General features: G+C 37.9%; 1 protein-coding gene across 5 annotated transcripts in view; it reads left to right on the top strand.

The window, feature by feature from the left end:
* Window positions 1–16,984, top strand: part of LOC133276396 (CCR4-NOT transcription complex subunit 2) — a 91,736-nt gene that overhangs the window by 20,605 nt on the left and 54,147 nt on the right. Inside the window, exon 2 of one of the 5 annotated variants that reach the window (XM_061467106.1) lies at window positions 13,348–13,420. The exons of the other annotated variants lie outside the window; for them this stretch is intronic. The gene's annotated coding sequence lies outside the window, so the exon portion shown is untranslated. The remainder of the gene's footprint in view (window positions 1–13,347; window positions 13,421–16,984) is intronic. 5 annotated transcript variants of the gene reach the window in all.

Raw genomic sequence — 16,984 nt, 5'->3', positions numbered from 1 at the left:
GTTTTCAAATACTTTGTTACTGTATCCTTATAGGAACAATTTTTAAAGGATGATAGGCCAGTAAATACGTAGCAAGAAAAAATTTAATATGAGGCAGCCTGGTGATGATACTATTGAGAAAACTTATTAAAAATGTTATATTTTTGTATTTAAATCCATGTAAATATCATTATCTCTAGCACTGACTGCGGAGCTTTTTTTTTTTTATCTTTCATTATGCATGCATATCTTTTAATCTTAATTACATATAGTCAGTCAAGAAGATCTCTGGATGCTCATTTCTAGAAGCTTAATTAATTTTATATACTGTAGGAGAAGTGTTTAGCATACATAGTAATATTTGTAATACTGAAATTTGATCGAAATCCTAAAGTGTCCTAATGTACCTTCCCTTAAAAGAATGAGTTTTGATATAATGTAGAATAATCACAGCAGTACTCTTTATAGCTTCATTTATAAAAGTGCCTATGTAATGACACATTTTTAATTACAAGATCCTCATGCTTTCAGATATACCTTAGTGCTTACTTTAGAAAAGGAGCTTTTTTTTTTTTTTTTCTTTAGCTATCATGGGAATTTTACTAGTGCCTTAAGAACTAATGAGTGGCATTGCTATTCTGGTCCATCAACAAATTAAGAGTGTGAAGTGGCATAGACAATACTGAAGCAATGATTTGACCCAAGGAATTCTTGCATTGTTGTCTGCAATAGGTCAAAAAAGAAAGGTTTGCCATTTAGATCTTCTAGTTTAAGGAGCAAAAGGCTGAATAGTTTTCTTACTAGAAAACCAAGCATTTATGAGAGAGGAAGTGAATAAGCTTCATGTTGTTCCTGGGTACTTTGATTTGCCATTCAGAAATAAAGAAGGGTTTCATAATCGAAAGCCAAATAACCTGGACACTGATCAGCTGGAAGAGGTGCACAGATTGGTATACTGGCAGTGCTGTTTGGCTCCTTCCTATGAAGGGAATATAAATTCTGGATGAGCCTTAGAAGGATTAATTGTAGCCATACTTTAACATGTTAAATGCAATCTAGATTTTTATAATTTATATATATATATAATTTATAATTTAGCTACTCTGCAAAGACTGAAATGCTTTGTCTGTTGCCCAGTTTGGAAATGTAAGAAGTAAAATCCAAATTTTAGTGTACCTATCTAAAAGACAGTTATGGAGGTAAACATTCAGTTATGCTAGAATATGCTATGGTATTTAACATGAAAAACAGATTTCTCTTGAAGCTCATTTGTGAGGGTTATGTTATTACTGTGGTGTTGGAGATAACAGGGCTCATCCTGTATTTTTCTCTTTGAAATTTTATTCCTTGCTGTCTGCTTAAGCAAGAGGAGGCAAAATTGAAGGGGAAGGGAAAAAATAAGGGAAAGGAAAAAAAACGGGGGGGGAGGACTTAGTTTTCAGATCTTAATTTAGAATAAACTGAGCCCTGTTGGTGTCGGTAGGGTTCCCTGTGTGTAAAACCACTTGCATCTGGGGAGAGATTGCCTCCCATCCCACTAAACATAGCTTGACTTCAGACATGAGTTTCTGATTTGACTTCAGTAAGGCTAATTGTGTGCAGTGTTTCCACTTGAGGAGAAGGTTGTGTAAAAAAGGAGTAGTTGAAGGGGCACTGCTGATTGTTTTAAGTTGACATTTTGAATACTTTACCATGAGGCCTTTTATTTATTCAAGTGCTCCCCCCCCCCCCCACTTGATGATGTACAGTTTCCTGCAGAAACTCTTGCTTGTCAGCAAAGGTATCTTGCTAGTTTCTTCTCTTCCTCCTCTTTGTGCACCCTTTGCTGTCTGCTGGCTCTTCAGGGCAGGGTTGTTTCTGCTGTTTGTTGCTGTTAGATACTGTAGTTGGTCTGGGTACACAGGAGTGCATGAGCAGTGCACAGCATCAATGGAGGAACCAGAAAGTGGCAGCCAGAGTGAAACCAGTGATCTGCAAAGTGCTCTCCAACTAAATAAGCAAAAATACTAACAATACTTCAAGTAACTTTTGCTGGTGAGTCTGTGATTTATTTGCAAGCAGAGGTAACAAGTGCATAAACCACTGATTCATGGTTTTAAAGTCTGCAAGGGGTCTTTATTGAAGTCATGTACTCTTGTATCTCTAAGGAGTGTGTGTAGATGAAGGGTGAAGGCATGACCTCATATCTCTTAAGTAGGACTTACTATAAAGATAAGTAGCTGTTTATCATGAATTGCACATTTATTTTGCTCTGTTAATGTTGCTTCATTACTGTAAAATTACTAGCAACCTAAAAATAAGGGCATTTTAGGATTATCTAATATCCACTTAAATAGCAGTGGGTAAAATGCTTGAAACATTAATAGGATATTGTAATATGGTGTCAGGATAAGTGGAACGGTTGGAGAAGAAAGGTACACCTTGCCTGGGCTTTGTTTTTTGAGTAAAGTAAACAAAATAGCTCTGCATCAGTGCTTGACTGTGCTAGGCTAGCACAGGTGCATATTTGTAGCTCCATGTAGGCACAGGATGCTTAAATTAAGGAGAAGGAAACTTCGAGAATTCATAATCCATTAGATGAAGTAGGACAAAATCCAGTTTCAGTGTCACAACTGATTCAGCTGCAGTGGTGTGTGCTAACCAATTTCAAACAAGACATCAGGAATAGTGCAGGTGTGCTCAGATGAGTGCTGTTGATTCGTGTTGAACTACGTGCATCCAGAGGCTGAGGTGTCATTGTTAGGGTTGTCTCAGCTCCATTTCCACAAATGCTGCCTAATGCTTCTTGTACTCTAAAGCTGGGGCTCTGGTTCTGCATTCAACAGTTTGGGAACATATGTTAACAACTAAATATTTCTCAAACTTCTTATTGCAGTACTCCTGTAAGTATATTAACAAAAGAAAACACCCAAAACCAGCCAAAAAAAAACCCCAAACCACCCACTTTTGGAGGTTTCTGACACGTGGGGATTCTTTTACCTTTGAGTCATGAGCCATGTGTGTGTTCATCAGAGATCCTTGTGTACCACACAGCTGCTCGAACTAGAGGCCTCTTCTGCTTTGTAAGTGGTATTTAGCTGGAGTAGTATTGGTGCCCTCGCCTGTTTGCTGGCAACACTTTGCTATTTTTGTTTTTCCCTGAGCTACGCAGTTTTTCACTTGGAATTTCTGGCCTTTAAATCTGCTTACCCTACCTGTCATCGGTATCTGTGGTAGTGGCTTTATAGTCTCTTCAAGCTGTGTGTGGGGTAGGGCAAAAAGATGGTGGCTAGGTGCAAAAGCTTCTGTTTACTTCTTTCTTAAAAGCAGATCAAATGAATGCCTATTAAGTTAACCTGTCTGGGTATATACTCCAGTCTGTGGGTTTGTGTGATAAGTTAGTGGTTCTCCATCTTCCTCACGTCATCTGAATGTAATACAACTTTACAATACAGGTCTTCTCCCATCTTTGTCTTTCAGAGGGAGCATCATCCCCAGGTGCTAGTGGGACGAGGGCTTTACTCCTGGGATTTAACTGCAGGCACTGCAATGTCCTGTGTACTAGAGACAGAAGAGGGGAAGCATCCCACAGTCTCATGGATGTCTTGCAGTAACTGGGCTGTTCTTAACTGCTGGTGAGGCCAAAGCACAGCTGTGCTTTGCTGCAGACTTCAGCTTCCTTGGCTGTTGAAAAAGAAAGGTTTGAAGTTCCAGGCTTCTAGGAGGGTATTTTCAGTATTGCGCTCCTGTCTGGTTGTCTTGACACAATCAAGAGAGGTTTTAAAGAATTTAGGGATAGGTGTTCTAAGAAAGCCCAGGATTGGCAACAATATACCTGTGTTTTGACAGTATGCTTGTATCTCTTGTAGAGGATCTGACTTTTAATAAACCCGTGCTGTTTGGCCTGAAAACAGGTGATCTTTCATTTTGTCAGGGTTTCTAGCTGACAGTCAGTTGAGCATGTTTTCTTTTGCCTATTTATTTATTTATTCCCCCCCCCCTTCCCCCCCCCCGGGAAGGTGGCTTTTGCACAGCTTGGAGACCTTAGTTTCAGCTTCTCCTTACTGTTTAGACTTGCAGAAAAATACTATCAGAGTTGGAGGCTTCATGACTGTTACCTACTGTGACCCATCTATATTTCCTCTGTTGCTGGGAACCTCTAGGTGTCCCAGCAGGTTCATGTTGTCTGCTTTGTCTCCCCACCTGCAGTTTTCTTCCTCTAAAATAAAAAAAAAACAAAACAAACCCATCAAACCATAAGAAACTCTGTCTCCTGTACTTGGTACTCTAACAAGAAGTCTTGCCAGTCACACTACTACTGTCCGATAGCTCATCGCTACCTTTCCCTTTCTAGAATCAGTGTGGACTTTCACAGTATAGTAGAGAAAGTTCCATTGTGCTGCAGAATGAAAGGATTTTACAGCCTGTTTTTCAAATATAAAAAAGGAGGTGAAAGATGGAGTAATTTTAGACTTAAGCTTTGATCTTCTCCCCTCCCTCTTGGCCAGTTAGGAAAGAAAATCAGTGTATCTTGTGATTTCAAGATACTGGAATGGAAATACAGAAGTGAGCATCAGAGGAATTATCTATTTTTTAGTGATGCAGATATACTAATAGTAAAATATCTGATTGATTGGCTTCTTTACCTACTATGGTGATGTCTCCTTTGTCTTCATAATAATGAAATAGGGGTCTCAAGAGATTCAAGAAACTATACGGTTATCTTGAAGCATTTTTTTTTTATTTTTTTTTTTCTCAGTGGAAAGCTAAACTCCAAGTCCAGCACCCAGAAATTTTGTTTACATCCTATCAGTTGGATGCAGCTGACTGGGGTGATTCTGGACGCAGTATCTGCAAAGGCTTTTCTGCCTTGGCAGATTCAGAACCATTCTGTCTTGGTCTGTCCTACCACAGTAGAGTAAAATCCTTAAGTTTGTCCTCATAATGGGTTACTTCTCCCGATTTAAAGTTTATTTTGAATTGGTTTTATTTAATCTGAAGTGGGATGCACAGGGCTTGCAGTTTAGAGTTGCTTATGCCAGCAAAGCAAAAGTGCAGTATCAGCCTTCTAGAGCTCTTCAGTGAAGTGGAGTAGATGACAAGTCACTGTCTTCGGGTGACAGTGTATATTGCTACAGTATAGCGATATTGAAAAAGATACTATGAAGTCATGTAATATTTACAAGGACCACATCAGGGGTTGTGTTTGCCTTTGGTTTGTTTTCTGAAAGATGCAAGTACCTTAGCAAAAGTAGAGTTGCTTAATAGCTTTGAGTCTGAATGGGAGGTTTGGACCAGTGTGTTGGAGGTGGACATCTACAGATGGATCTCTGCTGGTTCTGTTATGAATTAAGCAAATAATCAATTCTGTTAATTTTAGTGCTGCAGTGATACATGTTCGGATTTCCACACTTTAGGATGCAGGAAGGTCAAATTTGACCCTTAGCACAGCAGGGGAAAAATTTGACTTGGACCAATGAAAAAGTTGGTCACCCTTTGAAGTATTATCCATGCTCCTGTTTGAACCTGCTTCTGCATCAAGTTGGGAAACTGAAGGTGCTTTTCAGTTTCCTTTTTCCAGCAGTAATGTCTTCCAGTTTTTACTTATTTAGTGTTTTTTGAATTAAAACTTGGGATTAAAATAATGATCACCTGGAATAGATATTTTGAAATGACCTTTATTGGGTAGGAGAATCACTGAAAAACAGCTCTATGTTTTGGATAGCTGTAATTTCCAGGTAATGGAACAAATCTGTGAGACCATAAAAGCATGTAGTGTCAACAGGAAATTGTGTAATTTCATTGACATTGTAAACACTTACCTATACCAGCCCAGGCCAGATAGTTACTTCCCCTTCACCAATTCCTTGTTGACCCATTTGAAGTTCCTTTTTCTTCATGTTTATTCTCATTTGGGGTTAATTCAGCGCTGGAAATGGCTCACTACTGGTATAATGATGACAGTTTAGCCGCTTTTCACACTTTTCCTGAATACCAAACTAAGGTTGTTTTCTTGCTAGTATGTTGTTCAAAGAGACTACTGGTCTTCATTCTTACCACTGGTCACGGTAGGGAGCCTGTGTGACATCTGTGCAACATGTACTGAGTCAGTGTCTTTGGAATGCTGCAATTTTATGCGTTCTTGTGGTGACACTTACTTGCCTTTTTTATCTGTTTAGAAGGTTTTGACAATGTGATATCTAACTGAATGAATGCTTCATTATTTTTAGTCATGTTTATTAAAAGTAAGTAGTGCTTCCATAGGATATTCACTCTTCAGATGAAGTCTTCAGTGTATATACTCATCCCAGATACTGAGGAAGATACCAGTTTGTACACATACAAGAGACGTGGATTTTAAAGTTACATTGTCAGATGTGCAAGATGAGGAGGATTTGAAAGTGAAAGATGAAAAGGAGTTGTCAAATCATACAGACTAATGAAGAAGTTTGAAAGGTGCAAGTTGAAAAATGTTACTGAATGAGAATATGGTTAGCCAGAAACTGAATATTTGCTTAGGTTTTATGACTTTGAATACCCTTGCATTACTCTTTTGTGAGTTTTTCAGGGTGAGGGGAATAAAAGAAAGCTTACATTATAGGAGTCTTATATTTGGTTTTGTTGATGTTATTTTTTATTTTTTTTTAATAAGTGCTGCCAGTTCTTAAAGCTTTTGAATTCTGTAGTCACCAGGGAGACTTTTAGTACGATAGACATGTGCACATGTATTTGTGTGTATGTGTATATGTATATCTTGATATAGGGATTATTAGACCCCTGCCCTTTAACTTTGGTGAAATGAAAATCTTTGTTCTGATAGGATTGTTAGGTCATTTGCATGATGCAAGTGAACAAGAATGTGGTTGTGATGTGCCAAGTAGAGAAGTTTTGGTTTGTTTTTTTTTTTTGTCAAGTAAACTGGACAGAAAAGTATGCAAGAAATGTGAATACGTTAGAATGATCTCTGCATTAATATGTTAAAGTAATTAGTTAAATTTGCCTGCATTATTTTTCTTCATAATGATCAGATGGTCACTTTTTCTGAATGGAAACTTTTTACTGTATTTTGAGCTTTTATATGAAAAGAAAAGTAATATTTTTGTTCTCAATTCCTGAAGTGGTTAGAGGGGAAACTGGTGCTAGAACATGCTTCAAGTATTTCCTTTTCCCTGCTTCATTTTACCTGGATAGGAGGAAGATTTAAAAGCCTTACTCGGATATTTCTGTGTGTCTGTACTTACGAAGTGTGACAGTTGGGTCACATAGGTAAACTTGTCCACAAAATAGCGGTGTTCTGCTTTGATAGTTGTCTGCCACTCAAGTTTATAGAAGTAGTGTCTGCGGTAAAAGATAATTCAAGATTATGGGTCCTTTGTGTTTAATGTTTGTTTTCTGTTAACTACTACCTTTTATGTAGTTGTTTTGTGCTCCTGCCAAAGTTCTGCATGTTTGAACAGTTTGTAAATATTTTTGGATTGTTTTAAGTGCAGCTCACTGTGGCCTGTTCTACTTCAGGCTTCAAGTGCTGAGGCCTGAGATGCTAATGGCAATTTAGAGCTGTGTTAGATGAATGCAAGGTGCAGTGGAAATAGAGTGTATTAAAGCATAAGTAAATGAGTTGCAGATAATTACACTATATGGTAAACTTTGTTTTAATTTATTGTGCATGGTTAATTGTCATTCATTTTAGATGGTTGTGTTTCTCTGTGACAAGAAAAAAAAGGGTATACTTTTAGCGTGAGCCGTTAGAATTCTGATGTGACAAATTTAGGATTATTGGCTTTGTTCCGATTGGTGAGATCAGAGGAAATGTAAAGTATAATCAGCTAGATGCAGTGAGTAGGTTTGCCTTGCTTATATTTAATTACTAACAAGTTTGAAATTTGGTTCACCTACTTCTTCAGGCTCCCTTTATAGTCAGTGGATAGAGGTCACTCCAGGAGCGATTCCTCCCCTGCTACTTCTCTTGACTGACTATAAAGCAAGCCTACGTGTTGCTTTTGAAAGCAGGATTCTTCATGCAGCTGTTTCTGATTTGTGCTGCAGATTTGCTTGGTTTGGTGGAACATATAAAAAGGCCTCATTACCTGGAGAAACCTTTTTATTTATGCGTTACTGTGGACAGGAGGAGGGAGTTATATATAAAACAAATAAAAAGTAAATCTCTCAACAGTTTGCTCCCAAAGATGACTTAAGGTGGTTGGGATTAGGATCATTGATCAGCTGAAGGTTTCACAAGTAATGTAAAGTCAAAGCAGTTATAAGAATGTTTGAATTTGAAGGGAGATGCTGAAATAAATCTGATTTTTCAACTGTAGCAACAGCATCTCCAAGTTGGGAATAATGAAATTGCCAATCAGTCAAGACTAATGAGTATAAGACTAATGAATATGAGACTACAGAGAAAGTATCTTTCAAAGTAATTTTTCTACAGGGAAAAATGCAGGCAACCTTCTCCAGTATTCAGAATGCAAATATTAAACTAATTTGTCATGAATAGAAGCAGACTGTATTATCTGAGCTTAGCATAGAAGAAATGTTATACAAAATGACGTGCATATTTTAATTTGTTTTAATATAAGCAGTTTTGTCATTTTTACTGGGAGTTGTAAATTATAGAATAAAATCTTTCCAATAATGACATTCTTTCAGTTGTCCTTACTCTGTATGTGACCTAAGGTCTTAACATCAGAGGCATCTTTGTTTTAGCTTTGCATTAATCTGTGTTTGAAGTTTGGAATCCTTGAAGGTAGTGTTTACCATTTTTCCTGGCCCTTAAACATGTTTTTTTTTTTTTTCCCACTAGGATTGGTTTGTATGGAGGTAGTTGTCCAAGGTGTGTTTTCTGCAATTTGAAGTGGGACAGGATCTATATGGATACTGACTAGTATTTCTGAAAATCAAAGGCAGAGTTACTTGTTATTTATATTTCTGTGACCTTTACTCGGTGTCTAACATCCTTTTAAAATAAGGTAGCTCTTAGGGTGTGTTGCCTTTATGTTTGGTTTTGGTTTGGTTTTGTTTTTTTTAGTTAAACATTTTAAGTACCTAGCAATGTTATTTCTCAGTTTGTTAGAATGGAGGGTCAGTTATTTGGTTGAGGATTTGGAAAACCTAAACCTGTGCTATAGATTGAATTTGACTTGGGTATTACTATTTAAGCTTAATCGAAAAGAGATTTAGTATAAAACTAAACTGCTAAAGCAATCCGGCATCCTCCCGTGGTGGAGCAGAAGATCAGAGTAGATACTGTGTATTTTAAGAAGAGTGTTTGCACATACTGATATGGTCTACATAAATAAGCTAAGGAGGTATGTCCTAGACTGAAGATACCACAAGTTGTCTGGAAAACTGTAATGTGAGTATGTCACTGTGAAAGTGTAGATTTCATAAGCATTTTCTTGAGCCTGGTACTTTTCCTGAATTGTTGGATGATAAAATCCGAAGCAAACGTACCCATTTTTGCATAAAATGGCAAATATAGAAATGACAAACAGTACAAATTTATAGTGAGGAGTAGTGATTAATTAGCAGGGAATGATGTAGTGCTTGTAGTGGGTAATTAGCCATTCAGACTGGCAGTATGTTGTTGAGGGAGAGATGGAAGCAGACCAGGATTTGTATGCAAGAGTTCCTGTGTCCAAATTGTAGTGAAATGCTGTTGCTGTGTTCAAAGATGTTAGGAACTCGCATGGCGTACTGTACTTACAGAAGTATATTAACTATTAAAAGGACTAAAAAGGAACATGGGTCTAGTAAAGATGAACTGGAAGAACAGAGAGGAACTGGAGTAGCTCTCTGCTGGGAACAAGTACAGTACTGTGCCTCAGTGCAAAAGGAGAGGGAGAAGAAAAGCTGTTCTTTGTCCTCTGAGAAGGTGTAAGATCATCATGTTTGTGTAAAAGTGTTTTTAGGAGGTCAAGGGAATTTGGTAAGTATGGTCAGCTGTGAGATAGGTTCCTCAGTGCGGTTGTACATGTAAGGTCTGTCGTGGGTCAAAGAGCCGGTAATGGTGTTGGACTTTGCCTTCTGCTTAGGTGAAAAAGCAGGAGCCAGGAGCTACCATGCAGGACATGGTAGCAGATGCTAGCGTCTCTTGAGTATGAGGTACCTCTTTGCTAGGGAGAGGAGGGCCATGAGGATGATCAGGGGACTGGAGCACCTCCCGTATGAAGACAGGCTGAGCAAGTTGGGGCTGTTCAGCCTGGAGAAGAGAAGGCTGCATGGAGACCTCATAGCAGCCTTCCAGTATCTGAAGGGGGGCTATAAGGATGCTGGGGAGGGACTCTTCATTAGGGACTGTAGTGATAGGACAAGGGGTAACGGGTTAAAACTTAAACAGGGGAAGTTTAGATTGGATATAAGGAAGAAATTCTTTACTGCGAGGGTGATGAGGCACTGGAATGGGTTGCCCAAGGAGGTTGTGAATGCTCCATCCTTGGCAGTGTTCAAGGCCAGGTTGGACAGAGCCTTGGGTGACATGGTTTATTGTGAGGTGTCCCTGCCCATGGCAGGGGGGTTGGAACTAGATGATCTTAAGGTCCTTTCCAACCCTAACTATTCTATGATTCCGATTTTCTATTTCCTGCAAAATTTTTAATCAACAAATTAACATGTAATTTGGAAAAGAAGAATACAGCTTGATGCGCAGCCTTTGGGCCAAAGAATTCTCATTTCCCATAAAATGTGTGAAGAAAAGCCCTGTAATGAGGTGGAATTACAGTGATTTTAATCAGCGCGGAGATTGTGTGTATATATGAAATAGGCTAATGTTTGTATTAGCGTGTTGTCTTCTTGATTTAACATTATATACATATGTAATAAAATGATGAAGACTGGCATTTTCTCATTCAAACTGCATTTATTTCCAGTTTGCTTTCAAATTGGAAATAGATAACTTTCTCAAGTCATATTTTGGTATTCACATAAGGTCCCACTTGCTTTATCCCTGTCCCAGGGATGACAAGGCTGGAGTGTTGTGGAATCTTATCAGTGCTGTTTTAATTGGTGTGATAATGATCGCATTTTAATGGCATGAGATGTCTTTCTTCTGTTGGAACTGAACTTCTTGCTTTGGTGTAGTTGTAGAATGTAACTCTTTCTCTCTAATTTCTGTTATGATTTTACTATATTTGCATGTCAAATATGGTGCTTGCTCCCACCAATAGGTTTAGAAGACTGGATGAAAGAGCTGTTCCTCTGTTCCTCGTGTAGCAAGTCTGAATTTAATGAAATAAAAGCTTAATGAAGTCTGAAGATTACACTGTTAGAAGAAATACTTCATATTGTCAAGTGTATAGATGCTAGAACTGAAATCGTAACACTTTAAAAGACAAGTAAAGAAGGCAGCATTACTGAGTGTGAAGTAGTGCAGTCTGAGTTTAGAGTCTACCTGGGACTTTTGGAAACTCTGAACTCGTATGTCTTCTCCTATTTGAACTCTCTAAGGATTCAGTCCTTTGTCAGGCAGAAAGGATAAGTCTGCCTGTAAGACTTCAGTGACATAATTTGTACTTTTACAACAAATGTAGTCCTTATAGCAATCCCTTCCTCAGAAAAGAAACCTGGTGGGTTTTCCACAGTGTTTGGTACTACTTCCATTCTGTCAGGTGAAGAACCAGCTGTCAGACACATCCTTGCACCCAGCGGTGCTAAGTCCCACTCCCACTGGGCAGTGCTACTGCTCTTTATAGTGCTGGCAAAGAGAGCGTCTTTGGGTCATCTGATATAGGCACTTGGCTTGAGAGGCCCGGTCTCTTCACAGAACCATGGGTATCTGAAACTTTCTGCTGACTTTATTGGTGGTTTATATTGACTTTACACACTTTGGAAGGAGGAAGACAGCAGCTTGCCTGCTGTCCTACAGTTTATTTGCAGGATGTGATGAATCTGGGTGTGTGCTAAGGTGGTGTAGCAGTGGCAGAGACAACAGAATCTCCTGCTTTGCTTCCTCCCATTGGCAAACTGTGGATTTTGTTGCATAGTGCAGCCCTGGCGCTGGGGACCACACTTGAATTGCTCCGGGACCACAGCGCTAACTGCTGTGGGCTTGGGCAACTTGGTTGCTTTCTTCAGGCACTTAAGGGCATGGTTAGTGGTAGCCATTTTGAATAGGTTCCCTAGTCAGTCAGTGCTTCGGTGATATTTTCAATGGAGTGTTGTGGTTTAATTGTTTAAAGCTGAATAAAAAGTTTTTCAGAATAAGTGTATACAAATTCTTTAGCAAATCTACTTTGAAATTTTGCTGCTCTTCTGAAGTAAAGAACCTTAGGAAAGTATTGTGAGAAAGGACGGTGTGAAACACAACCGTTTGTGCTGTGCCTGTTCTGGGTGTACTCTCAACAGCGTGAATGTGTGCTTTGGCTTTCTGGTCAAAAAAAATTGCAACTTCATCGTTACTTCCAACAACTCATTCCTTCACTAGCTTAGGGTCCTAGCATACTGCTCTGTGTTAAAACTCTGGTGATGTGGTTTTTCACCAGTGTTATTGTTCATTTCCTGTACCAGCTACAGCCAGAACATACTGATTCTGGAGGTCCTGAAGGGTCAGAAATTTGCTTTTGCATTTGTTTTTTGGTGTTATGTTTAGTTTTCCCATTAGTTTTTCCAGTGGACCGAGATTTCTGTCAGGAATGATTTTTGCTTTCTTCTTTCTCCTTTGGTTTTGGAATCATGGATTCTGTGCTTCCAGCTTCTCGTTTTGTTTTTCCAGTCATCTCTGAAAAGTCTTGGGGCATGAATTTGGGCTTGTTCCCCTGTTGTCCCAAGGGTGGTTTGGAAGCATTTCTGTTTGTCTTCTAAGAGGACAAAGTTCCCTTTAAACTGTATGATAGAAAGAGTTGGATGGTATTCGAGTTTTATTGGGTTTAGCAGAGAGTAAATTACCCACAGTTGAAAGTAATTTGGGGGGCATTTGTGATTTCTGTGTGGCTTTCTTATGAGACTAATTCTATATTATTTTTAGCATAACTTGTCTTTAAAGGATCAAGGCATCTGTGCCTTTCTGTTTGGACAGAGGAGCTGTAGATACATTAGATCTCTGTAGCCTTTTAGTTCAAGTTGTGAACACCTTTTACTGGGGGAAAGAGGTTACTGCTGATGCGTCTTTTTCCTAAGTCTCCAAAATAGTATTAATTTTGTTTTTTGAAATTTTGACAGTTAATGACTCTTGCTTTAGTTTGTGTGTGATTATTGCTTTTTATTGCATTTACTTTTGCTCTAAAACTACTGAGAAGCTTTATATTTTAAGTTTATTCTTACATTATTTTCAGTGCACAAGGTTTTGAAATGCATTTTTTCCCTGTTTATGGAAGAGTAAGAATTGCAAGAAGCTTGAAAGATAATAATATATTTTTACTAATAATGTTTTATTAATTACTTCATTTACAGGAAGTGGTCATCGGTCAAAATTTGCTTACCTCAGCAGAGACAAAAAATTAATGGGCAAAAGTACAGTGTGTAGGTAGGTAGCTATTTTCGGTGCCCTTAAGGTTCTTTGAGGAGAACCTTATTTTAGGGGAGTGGGGATAGCTATTGAAATGTAAGATTTTGCTCTTTAATGTATTCAGGCAATAGATTCGATGGTCAGGTGTTGCAGGAACTGTATTTGAAGTATATTAATGTGCTCCTTTCTTTCACGAGATTTTTATTAAAAAGTGCCTCAGAATGATGCATATGTGCATTTGTGTGGTACAGAAAAATTGAGCAAGTATATTTATTTTAAAATGTACTTTAAAAAATGTAACATTTTTTTGTCTGTAAGATTTGTAAATTAAGTGTTCTTGATAGTTCTCCTAGATTTGAACATGACTTCCCTAATGTAAGTTAGAAAGGGACGGGGCATGAGCATTTTTATTTTGTTGACTGTTGGTATTTTACTACATTCAGTGCCTTGAAGTGTAGTGCAATAATTGTTATGCCTCAGTATATTATTTTCTTTTATAGTATTCTGTAATCATAATGAAAGTTAGTCAAGGTTCCAGGATTCTAACTTTGCAGCAGTAGTACCATCCAGTGAGTGGGTGTGTTCTGCATTTTGGCATGTGAATACCAATCACATTTTATTTATTCCCTTAAAAAAAAAAAAATTAATTCTTTTTTATTTTAGCATAGTCTGTTCTGCAAATAAATCTTGGAGATTTTTTAATCCCTAATGTTTCTTCAGCTCAAATGGCATAAGACTAAAGAAATTCCCCAAAACCACTTGGTTTTGTTCATACAAAAAAGTATGTTATTAATAATTATATAGGATAATTCAGGAGGGCATTGCATTTAATTCAGTAAAATTACCTTTGAAGTGGAAAGTTCAATTTCAGGACCGTTTTGATTTTATCTTTAAATCATTAGTGTAAAAACTTGGTGGCTTTGGTTTTTATTGCAAGTCCCAAACTGTGGTGCTGTGTAATGTAGCCAGTCTTTATGGCCTAAAAGGAGAATAGGAAGGAGGTGACATTTCTAAATGGGGTATTATGCCATTTTGGAAGCAAAATTTGTTAAATTCCTGTGAGTTAGGAAGGAATTTCAACAGACTGCAGACATGGGGGGTAATCAAACCTACAGGTTATTGGAAAAGAAAAGAGTGAATGTGATAAAGAGACATGAAGTTAAAAACATACAAGTTAACTTTGGGGTTTTGCCAAATAGCATGTTAAAGTAGCATGGACATGTTCCCAGGAACATGAAATGACATGCTTAAGAGTCATTAAAATAAGATGAGCAGAAGAGTCAGTAACCCTCAAGAACAGCTTGCTTTTGTGATTACTATTTTACATTTTGGCAATATGTGTTTGAATTTAATGATACACTGTGGAAAGTCCCAGAAGTAATCTTGAACAGTTTTTCCTTTCATTCGTTATGTAGTTTGTTATGCTCAGTTAGGCTTCAGTTTGAGGATTTAAATGTGAATTTGAACTTTGCTCCTATGTGCTTCTAGCTCTTGTTCCAGAATCCCAAACTAGTTGGGAAAAAGTTATGCTTGGCACAGGTTAGTTTCTTGTTCCTCGGAATAATTTATCAGTGTGTTGCTTTTGCTTCCAAATCAGTCTTCAGACTGTTTGGCTTTCCTAGAGCAAGGCTGGGTAAGTAGTTTACCATTAGAGAGCATACATTTCACAAAGTTTCTGAGATTGGTTTTTGTGGCAAAGCATGTTTCCCATGTAGTGCTTGAAGGAGGCTAAGGTCTGAGCAGCCTGTACTGTGAAATTACAATTCCCTACAAAGGTGAAGGCTCAGTTTTGAGAGCCAGCATTTAAAGTGCAGCAATGGAGTATGCAGACTGGTTCACTGCAAGTTTGAGAAGTTGCAGTTCAGATATCCTTCGTATCAGAAAGACAAAAGTTGTCCTTATGCAGTTGCTGTAATAAGGAAGGCAGGTGGCTGTTCTTTTTTGAATTCGTTTATTCTGAACCAGGCAGTAGGTTCACTTCTTAAAGCCAGAAATCCTTGAGATGGATGTGAACATCACAGTGTGAGAAGTAAGGACAGATACAGCTTGAGCACTCCTGGACATGTGATTCAGGAGTGGCAGTGCAGCCTTGCTCATTTAAATTTGGACTAGATCTGATACTTCATGAAACAGTACCAGACAGACCTGTTTTGAAATACTGGATTCACAGATGAAAAGTCATTCATTTATTTAGAGTAATCTACAGCTCTGTTCTTTTTGAAATATTAAAATGGGTTTGTCTTGTAAAATAAAGCTGCTTTGGTTGTGCCCTCTATCTCTGTCTCTCTTTTCCAATCTCTAGCACTTTTGATACCGAGAAATTTTACAGAAACCACTCACAGGCAACTATATCTAATTTATGTTTTGTTTCCCTTAGAAGTAGGTATTTCAGAACAGAACTTGGAAGAGAGGGATGCTTCTGTGATAAAGTTTTCAGATGTGGATTTTTGTTTGTATTAAATCCTTGAGGACACCTTCGTTGCTTTGTGAACAAGAATGAAGTAGTGTTTCAGAGACCCTGATTGACAGAATGTGTCAGTCCCTATGAGCATATATGACAGGAGGTAACAAACTATAAAACTATACTCTAAAAAGTGTAAGACCGATGATAAGAGTAGTCTTCAGAAAGTAACTGAAGAATCCTTGTAGAGAACAGCACCCATGCTCTGCTCTTGATGAGAAGAAATCAGGAAGCGTCAATGTAGAGGAAAACATCAGAGAAGAAATGTTGAAAGTCACTAAATTCCCATAGGGACTCCTGTCTTTATCCTTATTAGGCTAAGCCCCAGCTTTTATTCCTTAGAAATTTGTTGGATCACTGTAAATGATGCAGTCGAAATATTTTTTCCTCTGAAATTTATTGGAATTGTGGTAAGAAAGCAAGCTGTTGAACTGGGAAAAAAATAATAAAAGGAGGAGAGTAGAACTTGCCAAGCATGCACCTTCTACCCAGAGTGTAAAAAGCCTAAAGTTTCACTTCAATCTTTTGTCAATTAATTGGACTGTAAACTTCATAGAACGTCCAGAAACATGAATACAGGGAGGATGCAGAGAATACTTTCAAAGTTCACAGAGCTGTAGTATACTGGAAATCTTAACAGAATTACTTAGTTTGTAAATAACCTGAAACGTAAAAACGTTTAAGTCCTTTTTTGAGGACTTACCTTTTAAAAGAAAATTTACAGCTCCTTGGTTTTATCTGCTTAACTGGGGCTATGGGTGCCCAAAACATGTACCTAAGAATTTAATCTAGAGGTTAGAAAACTTATCTTTATTTTAAAATGAAAAAAAGAGCTCTTCAAATCATGCATATTTTCTCTGTATGTGTTTCTTGGCTTGCTGCAGATTATTTTCCTTTAGTGCTGTTTTGTCATAGAACTGTTATTGTAGTACCTGAATAATAAATTAACAGGCATTGGTTAATAGTTTGGGTTTTTTTCAACTGAAATTTTAAGACTGGGGGTTAACACTTGATGTGACATAAGAAGCATGAAGGTTAAGATCTTTTAGGATCCTTGGGTTTTTTGAGATTTTGTTGTGCTTTCCCAATGGAAATGCATTTGGGCAGATAAAGGAAAACAG

Source organism: Pezoporus flaviventris, unplaced genomic scaffold (genome assembly GCF_033815535.1).
Source record: "Pezoporus flaviventris isolate CSIRO_AGI_PZ_B2104156 unplaced genomic scaffold, CSIRO_AGI_Pfla_v1 ptg000045l, whole genome shotgun sequence".
Classification (NCBI taxonomy): Eukaryota; Metazoa; Chordata; class Aves; order Psittaciformes; family Psittacidae; genus Pezoporus; species Pezoporus flaviventris.
This window is presented reverse-complemented; position numbering and strand designations above follow the sequence as displayed.